The 22,954-nt window shown below is 42.2% G+C and overlaps 1 long non-coding RNA gene across 1 annotated transcript in view; it reads left to right on the top strand.

The window, feature by feature from the left end:
- Positions 1–14,318, top strand: part of LOC144761894 (uncharacterized) — a 51,041-nt gene extending 36,723 nt beyond the window's left edge. Inside the window, exons 2-3 of the long non-coding RNA XR_013595936.1 lie at positions 12,763–12,834; positions 14,127–14,318. This is a non-coding gene — a long non-coding RNA (uncharacterized LOC144761894). The remainder of the gene's footprint in view (positions 1–12,762; positions 12,835–14,126) is intronic.
- Positions 14,319–22,954: the final 8,636 nt, after the last annotated feature.

The raw sequence follows: 22,954 nt of genomic DNA, 5'->3' as shown, positions 1-22,954 counted from the left end.
CTGGACAACTCGTATCCTAGAAATAGGACATTGAGGGGGTCTATTTTTAATTTTTTTAAATTGAATCTGTAACCCATCTGAGCAAATCCCAAAACAATGCCTTCTGCTCTAGCCAAGTGAGTTGAAAGGTCATTTTCCATTAGGTATATGTCGTTGACATAGTACAATGCTTGGTCATCATAATCTTGAAAGTTTCTGTAACCCAGGGTGAAAACCACCCTGGGATGTTTGATACCCCTAGGGCAATCAACAGTACTGCTTTTGAGAACCCGGTGCACTGAATGTAGTCAAGTACCTGCTTTAAGATGCTATGTTCTGGCACAAAAATCCATTTGAAATATCAAAAGTTGTTTTGTAGTTTTTCCACACAATGTTATTCATTAGTGCCACACTGTGCACATTCTGTACTTTGAATGTGCATGTTACTGTGTTCTAGAGTCTGTAATCTAATACTAGATGATATGAATGGTCTGGTTTCATTACTGAAACAACGGCTCCTTGGTATTCAAGTTGTGTTTAATAGGGTATTGTCATTGAGGTTGTGGTGTTAATCTAACTGGTATAATGTGATAACAGGAACTATCATCCCACACCACATGTTTGCAGTAAAACGCGGGTGCTAGTGCTAAAGTCTACTTCCTGGCATATGAATGTTAGACTTCATTTGGGGTATATGTTATGCTATGTTAATCTATATTTGTATAACGCACGGCTACTCCCAGGTGTGTCCCGGCACTGGAGCACAAGTGTAGACCCGATAACATCAGACCATGCACAACCTTCCTCCCTGAAATCACAACTGAAATAGACACGTTTTCAAACTTTTTGTAAAGATGAGGAGGTCAGAAATCTGTCTGATAGCAAAAGGCAGGCCGTTCCATAACCTGGAGGCCGTTGCATGAAAAGATCTGCCCCCCCCACCCGGGAAAATTGGACCTTAGGGACAGTAATCAGCAGTTGGGAAGAAGATCTCAGAGTGCGCTGAGGAAGTTAAGGTTGAAATCTGTCCCTAAGGTAAGGTGCTCCAATCTTGTGGAAAGCTTTGAAGACCAGGACCAGGGCCTTGAAAAATATTCTTTTCCGCACCGGGAGCCAGTGCAGCAAGACCAGAAGTTGGGAAGTATGGGTTCTAGGCCCAATCAGGAAGATGGCCCTGGCCGCTGCGTTCTGAATCACTTGCAGTCGGCCCAAGAGATAATCCGGGAGGCGGACATACAAGGAGTTCACAAAATCAAGTCTAGAGAGAACCATGGCCTGGACAACAGTTTTCCTGTAAGGAATTGAAAGCAAAGAAAGAAATTTACGCAACATTCTCAAAAGTCCAAAACAGACCCCAGCCACAGTCTGAACTTGGACTTTCATTTAGAGGGTTGAATCCAGTTTGATTCCCAGATTTTTCACGGTAGAGACCGAAGAGATAGGAGGGGGAGATAGGAGGGGACATGTCTTGTGGCCACCATGTATGCCAGGCTACGGGGGAGCGTGGCCCGAAAAAAATAATCTCGGATTTCTCGGAATTGCATTTTAAATGATTCTGACTAAACCAGGAAAAGACTTTTGAAAGACAAGAGTTAATGAGAGTGCCATTGAAATCAACGCCCTTCTCACATGTAAACAACAATTGGGTGTCGTCAGCGTAAGACACTATTTTAGCCCCTGCTCCCTCCAAGAGGGGGGCTAGTGGGGCCATGTACAAATTAAATAGTGTAGGGCTCAGATTAGAGCCCTGGGGGACACCCACGTTCAAAAAAGGAATCTCAGCAGCAAAAGGAGGGGACCATATGGTTTGGTAGCGGTTGGCCAGAGAGGATGTGAACCATCTCAGTACCGTGCCACCAATACCGTTCTCACTGAGTCGATACAGTAATCGATTATGGGGCACAGTATCGAAAGCTGCAGAGAGATCCAATAAAACCAGGACTGCATTACCCCCTCTGTCCAGAGTAGCTTTGATGGTGTCAGCCACCTCCAGTAAAGCTGTTTCAGTGCTGAAATTGGCTCTGAAGCCTGACTGGCTAGGGTGCAACAGGTGATTGGTTTCCAAAAAGTTCATTAGAACTCCATTAGCATATTTCTCTATAGCCTTAGAGAAAAAGGGCAGAAGTGAAATAAGCAGATAGTTGCTGGCAACCTCAGGGTCTGCCGTAGGTTTCTTAAGTAGCGGAAGGATTTTAGCATGCTTCCATGCTGATGGCATCATCGCTTCCCGTAAGGGATTAATCACTTCCGCGAAGGCAGACAGAACTTTGGCTGGGCAGGGGTCGGAAGTCGAGCCAGATTTCAAAGATTTCCGAAGTGCCAGAGATTGCTCCTGGGAAATCACCGGGAACTCAGTGAGTGAAATGGTAGGGGGGGGGGTGTACATCTAAGAGAGGTGCTCCGGCATCGTCTTGGCTAGGGAGTGACCAGGGGCGGTGGGTGACATTTTAAAGTGGTGGGGCGCAAAGTGATTTGCATACAGCACTTAGCGAGCGAGCGCAGCGAGCGAGCCCGAACCCCAAAAGGGGGTTTTGGGGGATCACTCCCCCCAAGAAAATTTTGAAAAAAAAGAGGAAAAATCGTGCATTTTCAAGCAAATTTGAGAAAGCAGGAAGGTTAATAAAGCAATTGTGAAAGTGCAGCTATTACATTAATAGATGGCATAATATAGGTAGCTGCTTATTCAGTATAACCACAGAGCTTCATACATTCCGTCCTAATACGCTCAGGTGCTGAATTCAGACTATAAGACTTTCATGAAAATCTCAGGGAAGGTGCACTGGTAAAAACAACTACTGTCTCTAGAGTCACCCCTCCCCGAACTCCTTCTTTAAAATAACAACACACAAGAATTAAGATTCCCATGGATTATTATATGAATATATACAGACTGAGACCCAAATGGGAGGCCTTGACCAGGGCTCCCAACCTAAAGCAAAGTGAGGGAAGGGACATTAGTCAGGGTCAGGCGTGAGGTGCTGAGGGAATTAGCTGAAGAGGAAGAGTATGGGGGAGGTACAATAAGACCTCTCCCTGTATGTCCTTATGCATCACAGGACACGTGCCAAGATACTATTATGCCCCACATTCCTTAAGAACACTTAACACTGTAATAGAGCAGATACTCCTGGAACTTGAAACCTAGATCACATGAAGATTTAAGATATCAGAACCAAATAAAAAAAAAGCATTCAATAGATGTGCCAAGCTTTAGAATTAAAATGGAATGATATCTCACAGAGAACAGTGGCAATGAAAGTTGATATGCAAATGTTTCAATCTTTACTCTTGATCACTAGCCGCTATACAGGTTCTGGATTCTACTTTCGCTTACCTTACCTTTTTCTGATCTTCTACAGCTTCCGCTTGTCTAAGCACATATTCTAGTTTGCCACTTCACACTGCACATTGTTCCTAAATTGTACCCATTATTACAGCCTGATGTATTGTTAACCGTGTGTACCTCTACATGATTAGTAGGCATTGCCCAATTTGTCTGTGTTTTGTATGATGTACTGCACGTTGTAACCAGAATTTTGATAAAAGCAAAAACCGGTTTCTAAAATAAAAAGTGCAGCGAGTGTCCTGCTATGTAAACTGCAGTCAAAATAATTGAGAGATTCAGTGTGACAATGATTTCTGCTACCTGTTTGTTATTTGGAATAACTAGAGAATGAAATCAGTCACAAGTATGATTTCGCTTGAGGGTACTTACGTGGTCCTGGGCAGGTCTAGAATGTCCTCCGGCTAGATTTATGATAAACTCAGGTGACGATGAGTGAATTGCTGTGACAGCTGGAAAAATGGGTAATTGGGAGTTTGAAGAAGGAATAGTTTGAGTTAGGGATGTCTATCCAAGCCAATGGCTCGAGCAGCACAGCTCCCATTCTGTATTTTGTTGAGAGTTTATAATTGGCAGAGGATGCCCAGAACTCCAGCTGAAAACCAAATTCCTGTCCACTCCTAGACTGAAGCATTTTCCTCCTCTAGCCTCATGATTTTCATTTGAATGTTTGGCCACAAAGTGTGGAAACGTTTTTCAAGTTTATATTTTGTGTATCAATAATGATGATTATTATACAGTTTTTCACGTGTTTTTATATATAAAGACCAAATTAACCTCATTGCAATTGAAACACACGTTCTATGATGAGTAGAAGTGCGTTTATTAAAGTGTTTTAGTTATGTCACATTTTTGTGTAAAACGCCATTCTAGACAATCTAGATGACATCTCTGTCACTCACTCCTGCTCCCCGCACACATCCTCACCCCACAGGCTCCACAGCACACAAACCGAGGTCATATTAGGTTTATTTTCATTGTTGTATTGTTTTGCTAAACATTAACTTTCTATGGTGCAGATGTAATATTGCTACAAATATCTATGCCTTCCGTTCCTTCAATGGACCTGGTCACTAAGAGAAAGTCTGACAGTAAAATGTTTCATAGTTGTTCAAAACATTTTCGGATGACATTAGCATAGAGGGTGTTGAATAATTATTTAAAGTGTTGGGATAGTGCCACTTATGCAAATATTAACCTTGATCCTAATCCTATCCTTTGGTCGTATCCCAAACCTTACTCTAACCCTAACATTAGCCCTAGCATACCCTTTCACTTAACACTTCCCATAACACTAACTACACTAACCCTAAACCCTATCTTTTAACCTAAGCCTAATGTTAACAATAACATTAACCCCTTCGGGGCTGATGACGAGCTCGGCTCGTCATGAGCGTAACCTGCCGTGCGCTCATGACTAGCAGAGCTCGTCATGTAAAGCGGTAATTTTAAAATTGCCGCGTACAGTGGGAAAAGCCGCCGCAGCGATGCGGTTAAATCTTACCCTAAAACAAATGTGAAGCCTATCCATACTCTATCCACCTCTCTTACCCTAATCCTCTTACCCTAGCTATCAATGTAGTGTTGTGTAGGTCATGGTATAATGAAATCAATGTCATGGTAAGTGTCAATGTAGTGATCTCTAAGCCATATAAATGCTTGGCATGTCCATCACCTCCAGAACTAACTTGCCCGAATGCATAAACAACGTAGCAGAGTGGATGAAATCCAATTGCCTGAAACTCAACTTCGACTTGCTGAGAGTGTTGATTTTCGGGAACAGTAACTCCCATGTGACTCCACCTGGTAGTCTTCAGAGCTTGGACCCATACCAACCAACCATGCAAGAAACCTGGGAATCGTCCTAGTAGACAAAATCAACATGGCAGCACAGAGCAACGCAGAGAGTGTCCCCTGTTTTAACATACTCTGCATGCTCCGCAAAATCAACAAATGGATTCCCCCCAAAAAAACAGACGCCATCACATAAGCAGGTATCCGAAGCAGACTAGACTACAGCAACACTACGTCAGAATCCCCAAACCACCCCCTCCACTGACTCCAAATCATCCTTTAACTTCAAGGACCCATCCCCCATCACACCAAATCGCAGAGAGCTCCACTGGCTCGCCAGTGTGCCAATTCAACCTCCTCATGTACACATATAAGGCACTGCACAACATAGGGCCTTCATAACTTAAAAGACGCCTTAATTTCCATCAATCCACCAGACACTCACCTGTGCTCAACCTCACTCTCAATTGGTCACATCCCGTTTCCAGAAAAGCTGAACGGGATGCCTGGCATTCTCTCCCACTGCACCCAAAAACGTGGAATGACCTCCCTTTACACATCAAGGTGACCTCCTTGCTTCTTGAATTCTCCAACAAGCGAAAGACCTGGCTCTTCGACTAAATACCAGAGGCTAGCTCACTCTCAACACTCTATATACCCACTCTAGACCTAGATACCTTATCAGGTGATAAGCCGCACTTTACAAATCCACTTAACATAATATACACCGGAGTTATTTAATGACATCGGAAACATTGTTTAACAACATCACAGTAGAATACGAGTTACCTAAAGGCCAAACTCCATCTCATTCTATAGTTTGACTTGATACTTTATGACCATTAATGAGCCCTCTACTAGTCGGCAACTCTGCTGGTGGCTCATGCAGCTGGATAAGCAAATGATCACAGTTGCTTGAAGGACAAGCACTTTTTCTGCTGGAACATACAACTTTTGCCAAATTAGACGCTATACTCAAGCGAGCCAACATCTGGGTGGAGCTACAGTCACCTGCTATGCTGTACCACTGAAAGATTTTTTTTTCTCTTGATCCCATCCGATAAAGACACCTGCTCTGTCTAGTCAGACCTAAACAAATGGATCTGCACTTATGTCAGTCATATGGGGAACCCCAGCTTTGAGAAGTCTTGAATGTTATTATTGGCGGGGTACTTCCCTCTTGTGCAAAACACCTAACTAAACGGAACAGCAAGCTACCCAGTACATTTGAGATGGAGAAATGAAAGAAAGACCTCTATGTAAATTAGCACAATCTTAATTACCCTTTAGGTTCAATCAGGCTCGAGAAGAAACTTAAAGCGGTTTCCGTCATATTAGCCTCCACTTAACATTGCTACTGTGTTAAGCTGCCAGTATTAAAACATTTAATCTAATTTCATCTCTCCCTGTGACACTGCTGTGAAATTGCCTTTGCTCAAACCAGTATATTTCCTTTTCCCCTGCATTATTCCGTTCAAAGCTCACTCGTCACGTGTGAAGGGATGACTCACACTATGCTGAATTGCTTCTAACTGGCAGACAACCACTTTGCGCACAGTATGACAGACCCGGTTTCTCATTAGCAACGTTGATAGCTTTCCTATCTAATACACCAGGACCAGTCAATATTCACAAGAAAGAGTCAATCACACACCAATATTCAGAGAATTATCCACCGAGTCGAAAATGTGGAGATAAAGAACATTCCTGCAATACTAGCGTCACCGGATGCAAAAAAGGCCATCAACCAGATGGATTAGCACTTTCTATCAAAACATTGCATACATTTGGTTTGGCCCCTCTGTCACTGCGTGGCACCGGTGGCTTACCAACTTGTGGTGGAGGCCGGCGTGCTCAAGGGCTGCCAGTGCCAGTGGGGTGTGTGTGGCAGCTTTCCCTCCACCTATGCCTCTTTCTGACTAACCTCCGTGGACCGCTTCTCTCTCCTGCCGCCTCCTCGCTGGGGGTTGATGGATGCCAGTCTGAAGAAAAGCAGACCCACGAGGAGAAATGGAGGCGTCGCATCCGGGTGCAGCGTGACGTGAGCCAGGTGTAGCCAATCCTGGCGCTGGGGGTGCACATTTGCTGCTCGCCCTGTCGCCCCTTACAAACCCGGGCTACAGCAGGCAGAGAAGTCCCCTCAGGGTCCCACTGGGGTACTGTAGTGCGCATGCTTGCGAAAGTTGGAAACAAACTCGCACTTGCGCGCTACGGTCTGTCTACTGCAGCCTGAGTGTACTGTCACTCAAGCTGCAGCAGGCCACCACCCCCCTTGCGCATTCCGAAATCTCCGGGTGTGTCCCGGCGGCTGACTCGCAATCCTTACAATAAATTACTCTGTACTAGTACAGAGTAATTTATTGAATGGATTGCGGCGGCGGCCGCGATGCGGGTCCATGTGGCTGGTGGGGCTACGCCCCTACGCCCCAATGGACGCACCGCGGTGATTTTTTTGTAAAAGAAACAGACCATCCTCTCAGTCCAGTCACTTGAAGGAGAAAACGGGCGACAAGTGGACTGGGAGAGGAGAAACTTTTTACAATGTTAAAAAGGGCTAAACTTTTGTTGGCTGCCGAGTCAATTTTTGTTACTAAAAAAATCCCCCTCCATTTGGAGTTGCATCTCCTATAATCGATGCAGTACATTCACTCTCACATCCAGTGTTTCCACCTGGATATAGTCACTCAATGCTACTGCTGCCAGACAATCCATCAGGCTCCAGTGAACTATCGTAACTTCTTCAGTGCTGTCCTGTATGGTCAGAGCCCACTCCCCGCCCAGAAGCAGTGTCCTCAATATCAGTGGCGTGCCAGCCACCTTCTTCTTTTTTAATTGATGCTTGGACTGTTTTAGGTTTATCTTCCTTTTTTTATTATGAAGTTAAAGAGCACTGTGATTCCTTCTTCAGTTTCACGTACTCTTCTGATCTGTGCTATGATCTGTGCTATGACGAACGTTTTTCAAATTACTTCTGAAAGGAACAAGATTAATATGTATCAGATTCCTGATACCTGTCAGACATTTTGATATCATCAAAGTTAAGCAAATTATAGCTCTTTTCAATTGCTTCCTGTTTAGGAGATCTTCCCCACAATTTAGTCTTTCCTTTATGTTTCTTATTACCTTACTTCTTCTTAGAGGCAGAATCTGATGCCTGCTTCAAGTTATTCTTTTCAGAACTACTCTTAATTTGTATTTTACTAGGTCTTGCTCCCAAATGATCTCTACCTATTGTTGCAAAGGTCTCCTCAATAATATTTGGTAACTCATGCCCCTATTCTCTCTGAGTCAAGTTTAAGAGTTGTTGCCACACTGTCAATTCTGCTGCATCCCCTTAATGTTATTTAGCCTTATGGTGGATACTGTGGTCAGGTTTAATCCTCAAATCCAGGGCAGGGGCTGCCCAGTACTCATTTTGGATCACTGTAAGCAAATCTGCCAAATCAGCTAATGAGGGTGTACCTTGTGTTTTGGTATATACTGCAACAAATACTGTACCCCAAGTGGAGCAGTCTTCCACTGGGGGAGCCATCCCCATTGGCAAGCATATTGTAATAAATCTGTGTTTTTCCTGAGGTCCCGTATGGGGAAACTCTGCCTCAAACTGATTTGTGTTTTGTGCAACCAGAACTGAATTTTCCCCCGTCTGACGGGAATTTTACCCATGACTGCATTGACTTTTGGTGGACTAATGTCAGGTGTAGCCAATTGTGGCTATGTGGCTTGAGCAGGCCTTGCAGGACTTATTGTCATCATTCTCATGACAAATTGTGTTAAACACCTATATGTTTTAACCAGATCTGCGTATAATGTACGTAGCTCTGGAGCTGTCAGATTATTTATTTCTGGATATGGTGTGTAACCGGGTAAGACTGGCCATGTTGCTCCTTCATTGCTAAAGTGGCCTAGTCTAACATTGTTGTATGGATGTGGTAGGGTGCCTTAAAACCAATGTTATTATGTTCTTGGTAAGTCAGCAGTATTTCTAGTGCTTCATAAGCTGTGTAGTTTACAGGCACTTCATCTTCAGTGTATGTGTGAAAAAGTCTTGATTGTGCGTTTGCTGTTGGAAATGTAACCCATGAATAGAATAGCTCTGTCTTATATGCTTCGTGGGCCTCAACCACGAAGGTAACATCACCACCCATAAGAGCCAGTCTACGTTGTTGGAGAATGTATGTAACCACATGTCTGCAGTTAGCTGGTATGTTTATTGCTCCTTCTTCCTCAGTCATTTTAAATGTGTGGGTCAGTCCATTGAAAGGTTCAAGCTTGAACAGCCTACAGCTAATAAATAGTGTTTACCTAGTCAGCTCAGGAGGATTTTTTCTCTAACACCATGGATGTCTCAGATTAAAAGGTGAATAGGAGTCTCTGGGTATACAAAAGAAAACTACTCAGGTGATCCATTAAATAAGAACCCAAGCTAGAATGCTGGTGGCACCATGTCGTACAGCTTATACTTTGCCAAGTAAAACTGTTTATTTGTTGGACACCATACCATCCGAACTGTGCTTTCTCCTCAAGGAAATCATGGTAACTGATCTAGAACCCTTTTTCATAGTCACTTATGCATATCCAAATCAATAGAAGGAAACAGAATAATGTGATTAGCATTACTAGAATGATGAAAAAGATAAACAGTTAAACTGTTTTGCTAGTTACAGAGAATATATGCTTGAATACAAGTACTGTAATATATTGTACTCCTACTTTGTGCATTTTAAATTATAAGGTCTAGCATGAGTGAATCTGCCAAATCTCTATAGGGTAGTCTAACTCCCCATTATCTGTGGGTGTCATCAAGCTGTCTGTCTTGGTTGAGAACTGAGCAGCATTCCTCATTTGATGTAAACAGGAATCAGCTGGGCTGAAATTCCTGCAGAGGTCAACCTCTCAGAACCAGCAAAATGCTACTCTTTCTAAACAAAGGCTTGTTGTTGTATATATATTAACATCCCCCATATTACCATGTTGAAGCCCCAGTCAGGCCACTATTGTTTATTCTATTGTGATTAGGAGTGGGTGGAGCTTGCGATGTTCTGCTTAAAACACTCCGCGAGGTACGAGGCGTTCACTGAGTGTGCGGAGTTACTTACGTTGCCCGTTTGTGTTAAGTTTTCTGCCAAATGCAATGCGACATGCGGTCTTGCGTTGGACATCGCATGCGAACCACACCACATGGTTTGCATGGGCGTGGCCATCTCGGTTTTTCTCTGTTTATGGAGCTGGGCCTATTTTTCAATCTCCTCTTAATCTTCTTAATCCTACCTCTCGAAAAAATTCTACCCCTAATTTCTTATTACATCCTTACCCTGTGTCTTTGTTTTTTTGTATTGTACGTGTATTTCAAATTTTTTGGTGTTTTATTGCGCAAAGTTTTGCACTTTATTTTTCTCTTTACTTTCTTTTTCCTCCGTTGCTTCTTTTTCATTTTTCTACTTTCTTATCTTCCCCTACCCGTCACCACCATGGCGAAGCAGGGGAGTGGGAGCACCAGGCCCCTCCAAACCACCAACCACCTCCAGTGCGGTAGGCCCAGCAGAGAAGGGGTACAGTCCCACGCACTATTCACCAAGGTGGAGGAGGTAGAACTGTTCTTTTACGTACAGCGCCACCTCCCCTCCACCCTGGAAGCAGGCAGCAGGTCTGGTAGTGGCTACAGCCTCCAGGAGCAGAAGCAACATTGGGAGAGGGTGTGCCCGACTGTTCGCGGCAGTTCAATAATCAAGCGCACAGATGGCTCTGCTGGGCCCAGTAAGTCCTCCTGTTAATATTATTTATTTCCCTATAGCCTTCTTTTACCACTCCACATTTAGAATTCTTTTTTTCTTCCTTTTTACTGTGCCTGTCTTCTAAAATGTTTCCAACTCTACTTCGATCTGTTTCCAAAATCCTTCCTATCCCTACATTATCCTATTTATCACTTACCTATATTTCAAGTTTCTGTACTTGACTAGCTGTACTAGGCTGTAACTTCCTTTTCCTTCTGCCTTTTCAGTAAGCTTTCCCTTTCCCCTTATAGACTGGTGGTTCAGTGAGACTCAGAGAATCCATTTTAGGTTACGTACTCTAATGTGAAAATTGCATGCAGTTAAGGTATTCAAGGTTGAAAAGGCTTTAATTTTCTTGCTCATGTTCAAACATTCCTGTAAAACAAGAGAGTGGCCATGGTCATGGTGGAACCCCCCAGTGTTTTGCATGTATTATTGGTATACCATTAGGTAATAACCATGCAGCATGGTTGGAACTTGTAAGTATGATGAGGATGATGGCCCCATTTCATTTGCCAACTAAGACCATATGCCCTTTGTTAACGAATTATTGAACCACTTCTGCCCGTCTAGCTTTAACATCGATTGGATGCTTGCCTGCACCCCCCTCCGGAGAACCTGCCCTGGGCCTCCCCGAGGATCCGACTTCCTGGTTCGAATCTGAACACACCACGTGACGGTTACTCCATCCACCGTCTCCCTTAACCTCTTGTGTGCAGTACCGTTCTGAAAATGGCCGCCGCACTGCTTACATCAAGAAATTGAAGTATCCATAACTTCTTGAGTACCCCCGCAGACCACCGGCCGTGCTTTCTTTATCTATTACCCTCCTTATTTACCCCTTGATAGCCTGCATTATTCCTACAGCTTCTCACCGCCTGAATCTTTGTTTCTACTTACCTCCATTGTACAGATACCCCCACCTCTGTCTCCGAGGAGACACGTGCCCTGATGAAGGTGAGACCTCCAATAGGTCGCACACCGAAAGGTACATCGGCTCCATGACAATAACCTGGCAAAGCCTATCAGAATTGCTTGTTTATTTATCGCCTCATTTGTATTATCACTTGGAGGAAGAAACCCTCTAGTGCTTATTATTGTATCGTATATTCTGTGATGGCATACAGTTTGTTTGTTTCTTTTGTATTGTCGTGACTGTTATTCGCCCGTGAGATGTAACAATATTGTAGCCAGTAGGATTTCCCAGTTTCCTGCTTTTCTTACCATTTAGACCCATATGTCTTCGCCCTTTGTCACTTTTAGATTTTTACTTAGCTCGAATGAATGGATCCTTTCAGGATCAGAACGCATGTGGCTGAATGAGTATGTGTTGGAGTGATTGTTTGAATGACTATCTTCCGTGGGGTTTTACTATTGTTTTTCCACTGTGTTTGTTTTGTCATCATATGCATTGAAACCTATGAATTGTTTATTTATGAATATTGATTAAAACGTATTCATGTACTTACATCCTATGTTGGTCTGTTGATCTACTTTCTCATGGGAGGGAGACTTATATTAGTGACTTTACAAGCACTGATTGACTAAGTACAGGTGGAGATTTTTGTTGTCTTATTACATTGTTCCCTTCCCCTGCATCTCCACCTATAGCATTTCTCAGGGGTCCCCTTGTTTTATTGGAACCACTTCATTGGACGTCAGTAACTCAGATTCATTACAGCTCTGCCCCTCCTTAATTGCATTTTTTTGGGGGGCTTGAAAAACTGGCATGTTATCGATTGCAAACCAACAAAATGCCCAACATGATGTTTAGCATTGTGATGTTTCGTTTTCTGGTATCTACTTTGCTTAAAGAAAACCAGGGGAGATGTATCTGGCCTCTCAAATTATAAATGTGTAATTTTTTTCTAGCTGCACAGACCACCAGTGCCGGGGATGGTGGCGCAGGGAATGTGGCTGAAGCAATCACAAGTAAGGGTAGTGGTAAGTCACATTGCTTACTTATAGACAAATAGTATTATACTCACTGACTCATGAACAGCGCTTTAGCAGATACAGTGGGAGTTGAGTAGGTATTATGTCCTCTTCTATCTGCAACTCAGTAGACAAAGGTTCATGAATGAACATTAAGACTGACTGGTTGACGGGAAAGACAAAACAGGATGGAAGGAGAAAGGATGGGTGATATGTATGTATTTTATGAGTGAAAGTACACATGCGTGAAAGGAATGATGCTAGGTGGGTGATGATGATTTTACTCAATCTGCATGGGTGGGTGAAACTAAGGAATCCTTGGGTGGGTTAAGGAAACAGCAGGATGGGTGATTGGATGGGTGAAAGCAAGGATGCGTGTCTGGGGAAATGGATGTTGGTGAAAGATTTGTTTTTAAAGCTGAAATGGTGCATATCATAGCCAAGGGTGAAGATTAAGATTACTAGAAGAACAATGCAATGCTGAATGTATAATGAAATTCGATGAACTTCTTTGGATGGCGTAGTCTGTGACAAACATGCCAAAGCAATATATCAGTCCTTCATCCTTTCACTGATAGAACTGTAGTGCATTGCTATTTCCACTGTATTCTTCCTCAAAATGGTGTAAATTATAGCTGAGGGAGTTAAAGGATAAATTGGCATGAGGTGATAACAAAACGAACATGCACATAGCAACATAAGGATTCTTGTTTGGCAATCTCTGTTGACAGCTTGTATGACCAACTATTAGGACACAATCTAAATACCTTGACCCAAGATCCAACAGGCTTCCGAAACCTCGCAGACGGTGAGACAAATGTCTGATCACTTTGGACAGCTTGTATTAGACTGATCTCCTGTAAAAAAAATATGCAAACAAAAAAGTCAGACCAGAAATGCTAAAAGAAAATTCAAGTTGTCTGATTATATTAGAGTCATTATTGTAGCTAAAACGAGACCATTCATTAATGAATGGGCCTAATTTGTGACCCCGCCCCCAAACCATATAGGCACTTTACTAGGAAATCTTTCAAAATAAATAAATATAGCAGTTTTATCAAACTGGTGTGTTGCTGTGTTCATTCTGTCCTAATTCCTTTCAGACAGTTAGAGCTTTTGACAATTGCCTTTAGTTATATGAAAGCAGGTAATGGTGGCTGTAACACTAATCACACCAAATCTAATAGCCCTAATGGACCATCAATGTACTGCTACTTTGCCACCCACTAAATAATTGTAAGCATGTTTCTGGCACAGAGTGATAGAGCATTGTTTCAATTTGTCTTTGTTTTTCTTTCTAGCTGCTTCTAGTCACCAGGGTGCCAGTATGCAGCATACCGGATGCAGCAGCAGAAGCTGGAGGCAATGCGGGCCGAATACCAGCGGCTGGTAGCCCAGGAGGAGCAGGAGGAGGCAGCGGCCCAGGGCTCGAGCCAGGCCCCAGCACCTCCAGCTTCCCAAACCATAACATAGGCGTTACAGTCTGCAGGAAGCTGCCCACCATCTAAAACCACTCACTGCTGTTCCCCTCTCAGTCTCAGACCGCACCCTACTGCACCATGTCCTGTCAAGGCTGGCACGCACGGAGGCCTGGCAGAGAAGATTGAATCAGCACCTTTATTTTGGTGGGAGAGACATGTTTGTTGTTGCAGGTGGGGAGGGTGGGGATGCGGGATTTGTGATCGGAATTTCTGGACTTTCTTTTTCACAGACAATGGTTGGGGACGGGGATGCTATATCTGTTTAGGGAGAGGGATGGACCAGTTGGGGGTTTGTTTGACTAGAATTTTTTTATTTAGGTTTCTTTATTTTTGCCCGAAATGTCTCATCTTTGGGGTAGTTTTACTTTTCAAAGATGTCGTTTAGCGCAACTTATTTGTAAAATTTGCCGATAGTGTGTAACAACAATTAGGTATGTTCTAGGCCTATGTGGTAAATTTGGCCTACTACTCCCCTAGTTTCTGCAGTCTGCAACTATATTTACCACTAATGGGGGTGTGAGGGTTTGCCATTGCCTTTCCTACAACAACGTAGTATATCAACAAACCAAAGTTCTCTTACCAAATATAAGAAGCAAGGGTTTCCCAAGGTGCTGTGGTGGTAGTAATAGCAGACTAGTGCAATAACAACAGTGCAGGAATCAGAAGTATGGTTCCACTCCTACCTAGATGAACTCTAACTGTAGGATTTTAATCAGAAGGATTATTCATCACAGGCAACTAAATATAAATGTTTAAAACTGTGCTACTGTGTTATGTATTATTAGCTTTACAAGCACTTGAGACCAGACAGGCACACAGCAAGGAATACCTGATGCAGAATAACAAACAAGAAACAATACTAAATGAGAGCAATGGTAGGTGAGCTAGTATTTTGAGGAAACAAAAGTGACTCTTAGTCTTGCATTCTGATTTGTTAGAAGGACTTAAAATATGGAAGGCGTGTTTTTTTTTTTATTCCACAGTATATTAACTACCAAAATACATATATCCATTAAAGTGTCAATCAAGTACATCCATATGATTGGCAAATGATCCCCATATACCAATACCAATCTTACGTTTCCTCACCCCTTTAACTGCATATAAACTAAACTCAAGATTAAATAAACTATACATTCTATTCCTCCATCGTGAAAAAGATGGAGCTTCCGATTGTAGCCAGTCAGCCGCAATACACAACCTTGCTACTGTCATAGCAATGAATATTAAATGACGGTGTTTAAAGTTAGAACCACCACTCATGAATTACGGCCCTGACCCCAAAAGCATAATTGCTGGTGTTATAATAATCGGGTTCCCGATTATTTTGCTTAAACATTTTTCGAGGCTAGCAATAAAGTTTCCCAAATGTCCACAACTAAAAAAGATATGTAACATATCAGCGTTGTCTGCGCTACATCGAAAACATTTCCCATCATGACCAGATTTCCACTTAGCCATATATGCCGGGGTATAGTACATGGTTATTGTTCGTTAAGCATTTAGGGCACCACACAATGCCTGATTGATTATACCAATGCCTGATTGATGTTCTTCTATAACTAAAATGAGGGCCACTTTTATGCATGGGTGGGAAAATGGGGCCAGTGTGGACTATTGTTTCAGTGATAGGAGTAAAACTGAAGATCCTTCACTGAGTTGGTGTTGCTTTCACCATATCTACCCCACCAAGTGTGTGGTCCATTGATGGTTTAAATTAAGCCACATCTCAATAATTCACACAACCCAGGGGAAGAGGGTTAGGGGTTTTTGGTGAATGATGGGTAGGGGATGTGGTGGGTAAAGGTTTGACAAAAGCAAGCACTACACAAGGACAAAAGTAATCTGGGCAATTAACAGCCAACCATCTGCAATGGGAGAAAAAGGTAAAATGAGTACAGGTAACTTAAACCAAATCAAATTGGCCACCTGCCCCAGAGGAACCAATGTTAGATTACATATTTAAATGTCCTGTGTTACCTAGCTTTGAAAGATAGCAAATATATTACAAATTATATAGTAGTCAAGCAAAGAACACACACAGTTCTAATGATTATTAGAAGAAAGAATTATACTGTATGCCAAATTGGGAGTAGCATCTGCATGTCTCTTGGACTGTCAGTCAATCTTTGGTGCCTAGCGGAAGTGGTCCGGTAAGGTAAGGGTAAGTGTAATGTTGCTTTTACAGTTTGGCGCAAGGTAAGAGGATGGATTGAAAAACAAAAATTATATTGTAGAATCAAGGAGGAAGAAAGAAGTTAAACTTCATAAGGAGTGCACCGAGAAGACTCAATGGCAGTGCAAGAGAAAAGAGAAGAATAGGCCTTTTAGCACTCATTCATTTTATGACTGATGTGTGAACAAGTAGGTGCGGTCAATTTAACAACAACCAAAACCACACAAAACGGGCCTCATTTAACTATCAGTTTCGGGTGATCAAACTCACAACTGTCATGATCATCAATTCATCATGATGAATCATAATATTATGTGCCTAACAGCACATGCATAATGTGATGATCATTCATTACCTAATGTCTGTCTCCAGTTAAATACAACAACAGGCCCCCACCCAAACACGACTTAGCTTTAAATTTGAGCCAGATATCACTGAGCATACACATCCAGCATCATTGCATTTTCCAAATAAAGTAAAATCAACGCACTGCTGTCACCACTCACAACCACTGCACAGAGTTGCGCAGGCCAATTTAACGTCACCACCAAATCGATTAGTTTCAGCGGAGTGGAAAACTTCCTTCGTCTATTGGCAGTTCTCAAAGTAGTCATGCTCATGCTCTGAGTCATTCTATCATCCCTGATCCACCTGACTCTGATTAAGGTGTCCAACTTCGTACTGACTGTGTCCCGACTCAAATGCAATTGATCGACCTGTAGTACAATGCTGCTGATGCACAACAAGAGAAACAATGAGTCATTCCAAAGGGACTGGTCAGGCCCGACTATTTGAGGAGTATAAAACAGAAAACAAAGCAGTGTGGAGTGGACCCGGCATCGGAGAACAAATCTCACTAGTTCTCAAAAGGGAAGGAAAAAAATCACTTTGAGAGAAAAAATGATCGGCCGTCGGCAGGCTACCAACATTCCAAAACATCTCAAACACATTTAAGCATAATAGTTACAGATAAACACACAGTGTCACTGCTCCCTACCACATGAATCCTCTCAACACACTCACACACAATTACTCAGCATGCAATGCATGCCATTTACCTGTTTTTTGCCCCAATTTTTTATATAGCATAAATTTGACCCAAAGTTATCAGAGCGCTTTACGTGAGCACCAGTTATGTTACAGACGGACACATTCATTTTTTGTTAGGCATAGGAAGGTTACGTGATTTGCCCAGAATCACAGGATGTTGAGCGTCCTTGCCGAGACTCGAACATGGTTCCCCTGCATTGACGTTGACTGCTCTAGCCGTAAGGCCACATCCTCTCTTCTAATTCAGGCATAGTCGCCTTAGTACATTGTTGATCCACTGTTCATGAAACAGGCATTGGCCAGTCTAAATCAAATAATGTGGTGTAGTCCGGCTATGGAAATAATAAACTAGGAAAGGATAGATAGTCATGTTCCAGGGTTGGAGGCAGGTACAAATGTATTTGTATCTCTAATGTCCTTGAGGGAAATGGATGGGGGGGACTTCTTCACTGCACACTGTTGCAACTCCAATCCGGCAATAAAATGTGTCTAAGAGTAAGACGGTGGGGCTGAATTGATCAACCAGATGCAAACAAATAAAATTAAATAAAGTTTTTGCCGTTGAAAAAAGCAGATCAGTGATAGTGAGAGAAACTTCTATCGTTGTTGGCCCAGGCCTAGTAGTCACGGAAGTAGAGCTCATCCTCAAACTCAAGTGGTTCTCCCAGAGGTAGGTCACCTAACACACTACTTCCATGGCCTGAGTCTCCCTCATATTTCTCCTGTCACACTTCAGGTATGGATTAATCCGGTGGTAAAAAGTACTGATTCATTTTAATCATGGTTAATCTCTCTACTTTTTGGTATGATAAATTGGACTTTCTCACTGTGACAACAGCACCACCATCACTGAATACATGCTCAGCACTATCTGGCTACCGGGCAAGCCAGATAGTTTATTGCCAACCTGCTGAGCACTAGCCTTTGGCGCCTCTTCCCATATCAATACACTAATGGATGTTGATAGGCCTGAACCATCTGCACAATGGTCATTGGTGCTCCACCTTGCTTGACCTCTTTTGCCTTTGCCTTTGCACTGGACTTAAGCCCTGCCAGTAGAAACCATTCAGTTCCAGATTTTGGAGCTGATGCTCCTGTTCTTGTTGTTAATGGTGTTCTTGTTGTTAGTTTTGGCTGCTGTAAGACAGCAACAATGCCCCAAGCTCTGAACTTGAAGGTTGCCCTGCAGAACTTGTGCCCTGGAGGAGTGGGCCTCTAATTCCCAGCCATTCTTTTTCTAAATCACTGGCTTGCTCAGCTATCCATACTTTATATTTTGCAACATCCCTGTCTCAAAAAACAATGAAAGTGGACAGTAATGGTTTGTACCATGGATCAAGAATTGTGGCATATATGTTATGTATGGATAACACAATGTCGCTTTGCACTCTTGCATTAACAGATATGTGAAGGACTAAGCTCTCCACCAACTCATGCGCATCTTTTTTTCCTCCACACCTGCTCACATTGCAGACACCTCCTTTAGCTGTTCCTGTAGCATGTGCAACAATGGGATAGCTTGGCCGATGGTACTGTCCTCCTTGCTGAATTCCTTTGTGAACACCTGAAAAGGAAGCAGCATCTCTGTCAAGCATTAGACTAGGCCTCATCGGTCCATCTCAATTAATATGCCTTTCACTGTTGCATCCCCTCTTTGCATGACATATTCATTGATCGGTCTGTACTGCTCAAGCAGACCACAAGCATGTAATAAGTCAAGCTACAACATATTGGCACCTCCTGTATGAGCACTTTAACTTACATTCTATATCACCCTGAATGACCCTCAGCTGTTTCTGGCCTTTAAATGAATGGCTGAAATGAGTGCAGGACGACAGTAAGTTGCTTACTTGGTCTTCTTTTTTGAGAAAGTCCTGTACAATGATGTTGATGCAGTGCACCAAACGCCACCATTGGACATGGCCTTAACTATATTACTGCCATTGTCTGTGGCAACAAATACAATGTTAAGCCCTCTCGGTCGCAGCCTTGCTGTTAAAGTCTTAAAAAATGTTTGCAGCAGTTTGGGATTTCTCCATGGTCAACGTGGCTACTGTTGCATGCTTCAGAGCTCCATTATACATCTTAGGAATTTCAACACCTGCAGATATCTTTTCTCTAATCCCCCCAAAAGAGATCCAGTGTGGGGTGATGCACTTCAATTTCAATTTCAAAACACTTTATTCGGTTTTAAGTTTTAAAACCATAAAAGATACATAATTAAAACATATTAAAACAGTTTGACAGCAGTATACCAGGCATGTAAATTGTCCCAAAAAGACACAGCATAAATTATACAAATTGATATAATGTGTGGTGATGCACATGTAATCAGTGGCTTGGCAACTGGTCCACATGTCTGTTGTCAGGTAGAGAGTGTGAACAGCACTCTGCTGTAAAGCCTATTAACTTGGCACGAAAGAGGGAGTTAGGTCCTTGGTGGGACTGAGGGGGGGGCTGGACCGTTTTATGCTAAATAGACAAAAGAGATGCCCCACCTCCTCATGTCAAAAGTGTTTAAGTTTGGTTATGTGATGTCATAAATGTTCACATCTTTTTTTGCCTAGAAAAAAACATACACTTTCTAAAAAAAGAAAACTGATGAGTGATGGGTATAAATAAAAGTACCTGACCAGGTTTGATTAATTTACATTTGGTCTTGTGATAATAATTGCACCAATAAGACACGAGGAGGTGGGGCATCTCTTTTGTCTATTTAGCGTAAAGCTTATTAAAGCAATTCCAGCACATCATGAGGGAGCGCTAGAACAGCATCTCTGGTAAAATAGGACCACCTGGGAACCTTCCATATTGGGCAGAAATTCAAGAAATACCCACCCTTCCACAAACGAAAAATTGAGGAGGTTCAGAGTTAACATCTTAGCCAGCTTTGAGATGTACAAACGTGCCGATGGGTGGTTGCGTTCATACTGTGCCTCTTGCCTAAACATGCCAGGAATAGTATTCTTCAAAATGGAGGGTGCACCAGAAATTAATTCAATATGGCAAAGTTCAGTCCATCATCTTCTTTTATTATTGAAAATCGTTGCATATGAATTAAAATCAGGCAATGTGTTTCGTTCCTGTCACACTAGGAACTTCATAAGGGCTGAAACAATCACATAAAAAACTGTATAAATCACATACATAAAAACATGTATAACTGACATTACATATTTACATATATACATACACAAAACTTCTTAATCCCTATGAGTTCCATAAGCATCACATTATTAAAGTACAGATATGACGCACATGACATATTACATCAAAAAGTCACACTAAACGTAGTTTGTCACTAGACAGCCCCAAATACACATACATTAAAAATATTTTATAATCATAAACACAAGAGGGAGAAACATAAAATTGTCCACATATACACAGTCTATTTCAGAGCAGTATTTAGTAGAACATGCTTACACAGTGCTTATAGTACTGATTGACTATTCAAAAGAGAAAACTCAAGTGAATAGCTTGAATTATTTCTACACTTTAAAAGGGGTGAGTTGAGCCATTAGATAAAGAGGATGCTCCATATCCTGTTTCCATATCAAATAATATGAGAGTCTCACCTTCATATATTAAATAGAATGGGCACCATCAGTATAAAAATGTTGGCAGTGCAATCCTCAAATTCCTATTTCTTACAATTTTCTCTGGCCCCAGTGGCGCCAAACTTTGGCAAGTGCGGTAAGAGGATGCACAGGACAATTAATGTGACAAGGAATGAGGTGCAGAACCTACAGTCAGCCGCTGTTAGCTTTGTGTTTAGTTAATATTGTGGACCATTTTGCACTCATTCATTGGTAACAGTTTGGCAAATATGCCTAGATTTGCTGATGGTAGAGAAGAAATGACGCAGAATTTATTCGGCATAAGTGTTTCTAAACAGCCCTTGGCTCAGGGGGCATCTAATAATGTGGGGTTGAGAACTCTATTCCTAAGATTGGAATGTCTCAAAAAGCAGGAATTGTCCCGCTGGTGGGATGGGGTGACACTCCCAATGGTATATGGATAATAGTAAAATGCCGAGAGGGTTGCGAATTTTAAGATTTAAGTGCAGGGTTGCTAAGGGAGTGGGAAAGCAACCTCAAAGGGGCTTCCCAGGTTATGATGCAGGTTCTTGTAAGACATACCAAGGCGAAGGGGGAGAAACTCCAAGCAGAGATTGAGGCTACTGAGAAAGAGATTAATGATATTGATTCAAAGGATCTTATTGAAAAAATATATGCAATTCTAAAAAAGAGTGATTGAAAATCAACAACAATATTTGAAAGAGAAGAAACTTATCGCGAGGGATGTATTTATACCTTTGTGTAGAAATTTGACAACATCCAGGGTATGGAGGATAAGAAGAGGAACAGGGATGAGAGCGATGAAACACGCTCAGTTAGCAGCATCTCTATTTCTTCACAGAGCAGTGCAGCATCTGGTATTACACCGCAGGATTTCCCTTTAGGGGATGGTGCCTCTTCCTTCCAAAAGGATCTAGCTATATTACTTATAAGCAGAAGATTTCAACAAAAAAGGAACAATTAAAATGAGAAGGGGCGGGAGGAGGTCCAAGGGGAGGGGCAACAGACAAACTGAGTGTGGTAACCCGATCCAAGAGAGTCTGAGGTATGTGTTACATGACATTGAGCACTTGGATGTTCACATTGATATGGAAAATGATAACAGGGATCTGAAAACTGTAAATGTCAAATATAATCTCGGACAAAGATGAAATCAAGGTACTGAGTATGAGTTTGAATTTTTGCCCCATGCAGAATGGAGACCTTTCCAATGTTCACATTGATTGATATAAATTTGTGAGAGCTCTTAAACTAAAAGATTTTTTATATAATATGGAACTCCCCACTAAATTTGTGCTACAAATTCATCATAATATCTCCTCGAAGGATAGACAGGCATTGAATAGATTGCGTATGGACAGCGACATTGTGATCAGAGAGGCCGACAAGGGCGGAAACGTGGTGGTTATGAACCATTCTGACTACATAAACAAAATCGACCGCCAATTGAGTAATATGTCATGTTACAGCGTGATTGAGGGAAATCCAATCAAAGAGTTAACCACATTGATCAATATTAAACTGAGTGAGTGGAAAGATACCTGTTTACTAACGGAGGATGAATTTTGTTATCTATGGGTGGGATATCCCAAACTCCCCTTTATATACATTCTGGCCAAAATCTACAAGGGGGGGCCCTTTCCGCCAGGCCAACCCATTATTTCGGGGGTGGGCTCACCCACCGAACTGATATCAGAATTTGTGGTTCCTAGGCTTTAGAAGCATGTTCAAAATGTACCTTCCTACATCAGGGACAATAAAGACATTTTGGTGAAGTTTAAGGACTTCAACTGGTCTGATGAGCTCTGTTTTGTAACATTTGATGTGGAAAGTTTATATAC

Source organism: Lissotriton helveticus, chromosome 6 (genome assembly GCF_964261635.1).
Source record: "Lissotriton helveticus chromosome 6, aLisHel1.1, whole genome shotgun sequence".
Lineage (NCBI taxonomy): Eukaryota > Metazoa > Chordata > Amphibia > Caudata > Salamandridae > Lissotriton > Lissotriton helveticus.
Note: the sequence above shows the minus strand (reverse complement) of the source record. Positions and strands in the feature narration are given on the sequence as shown.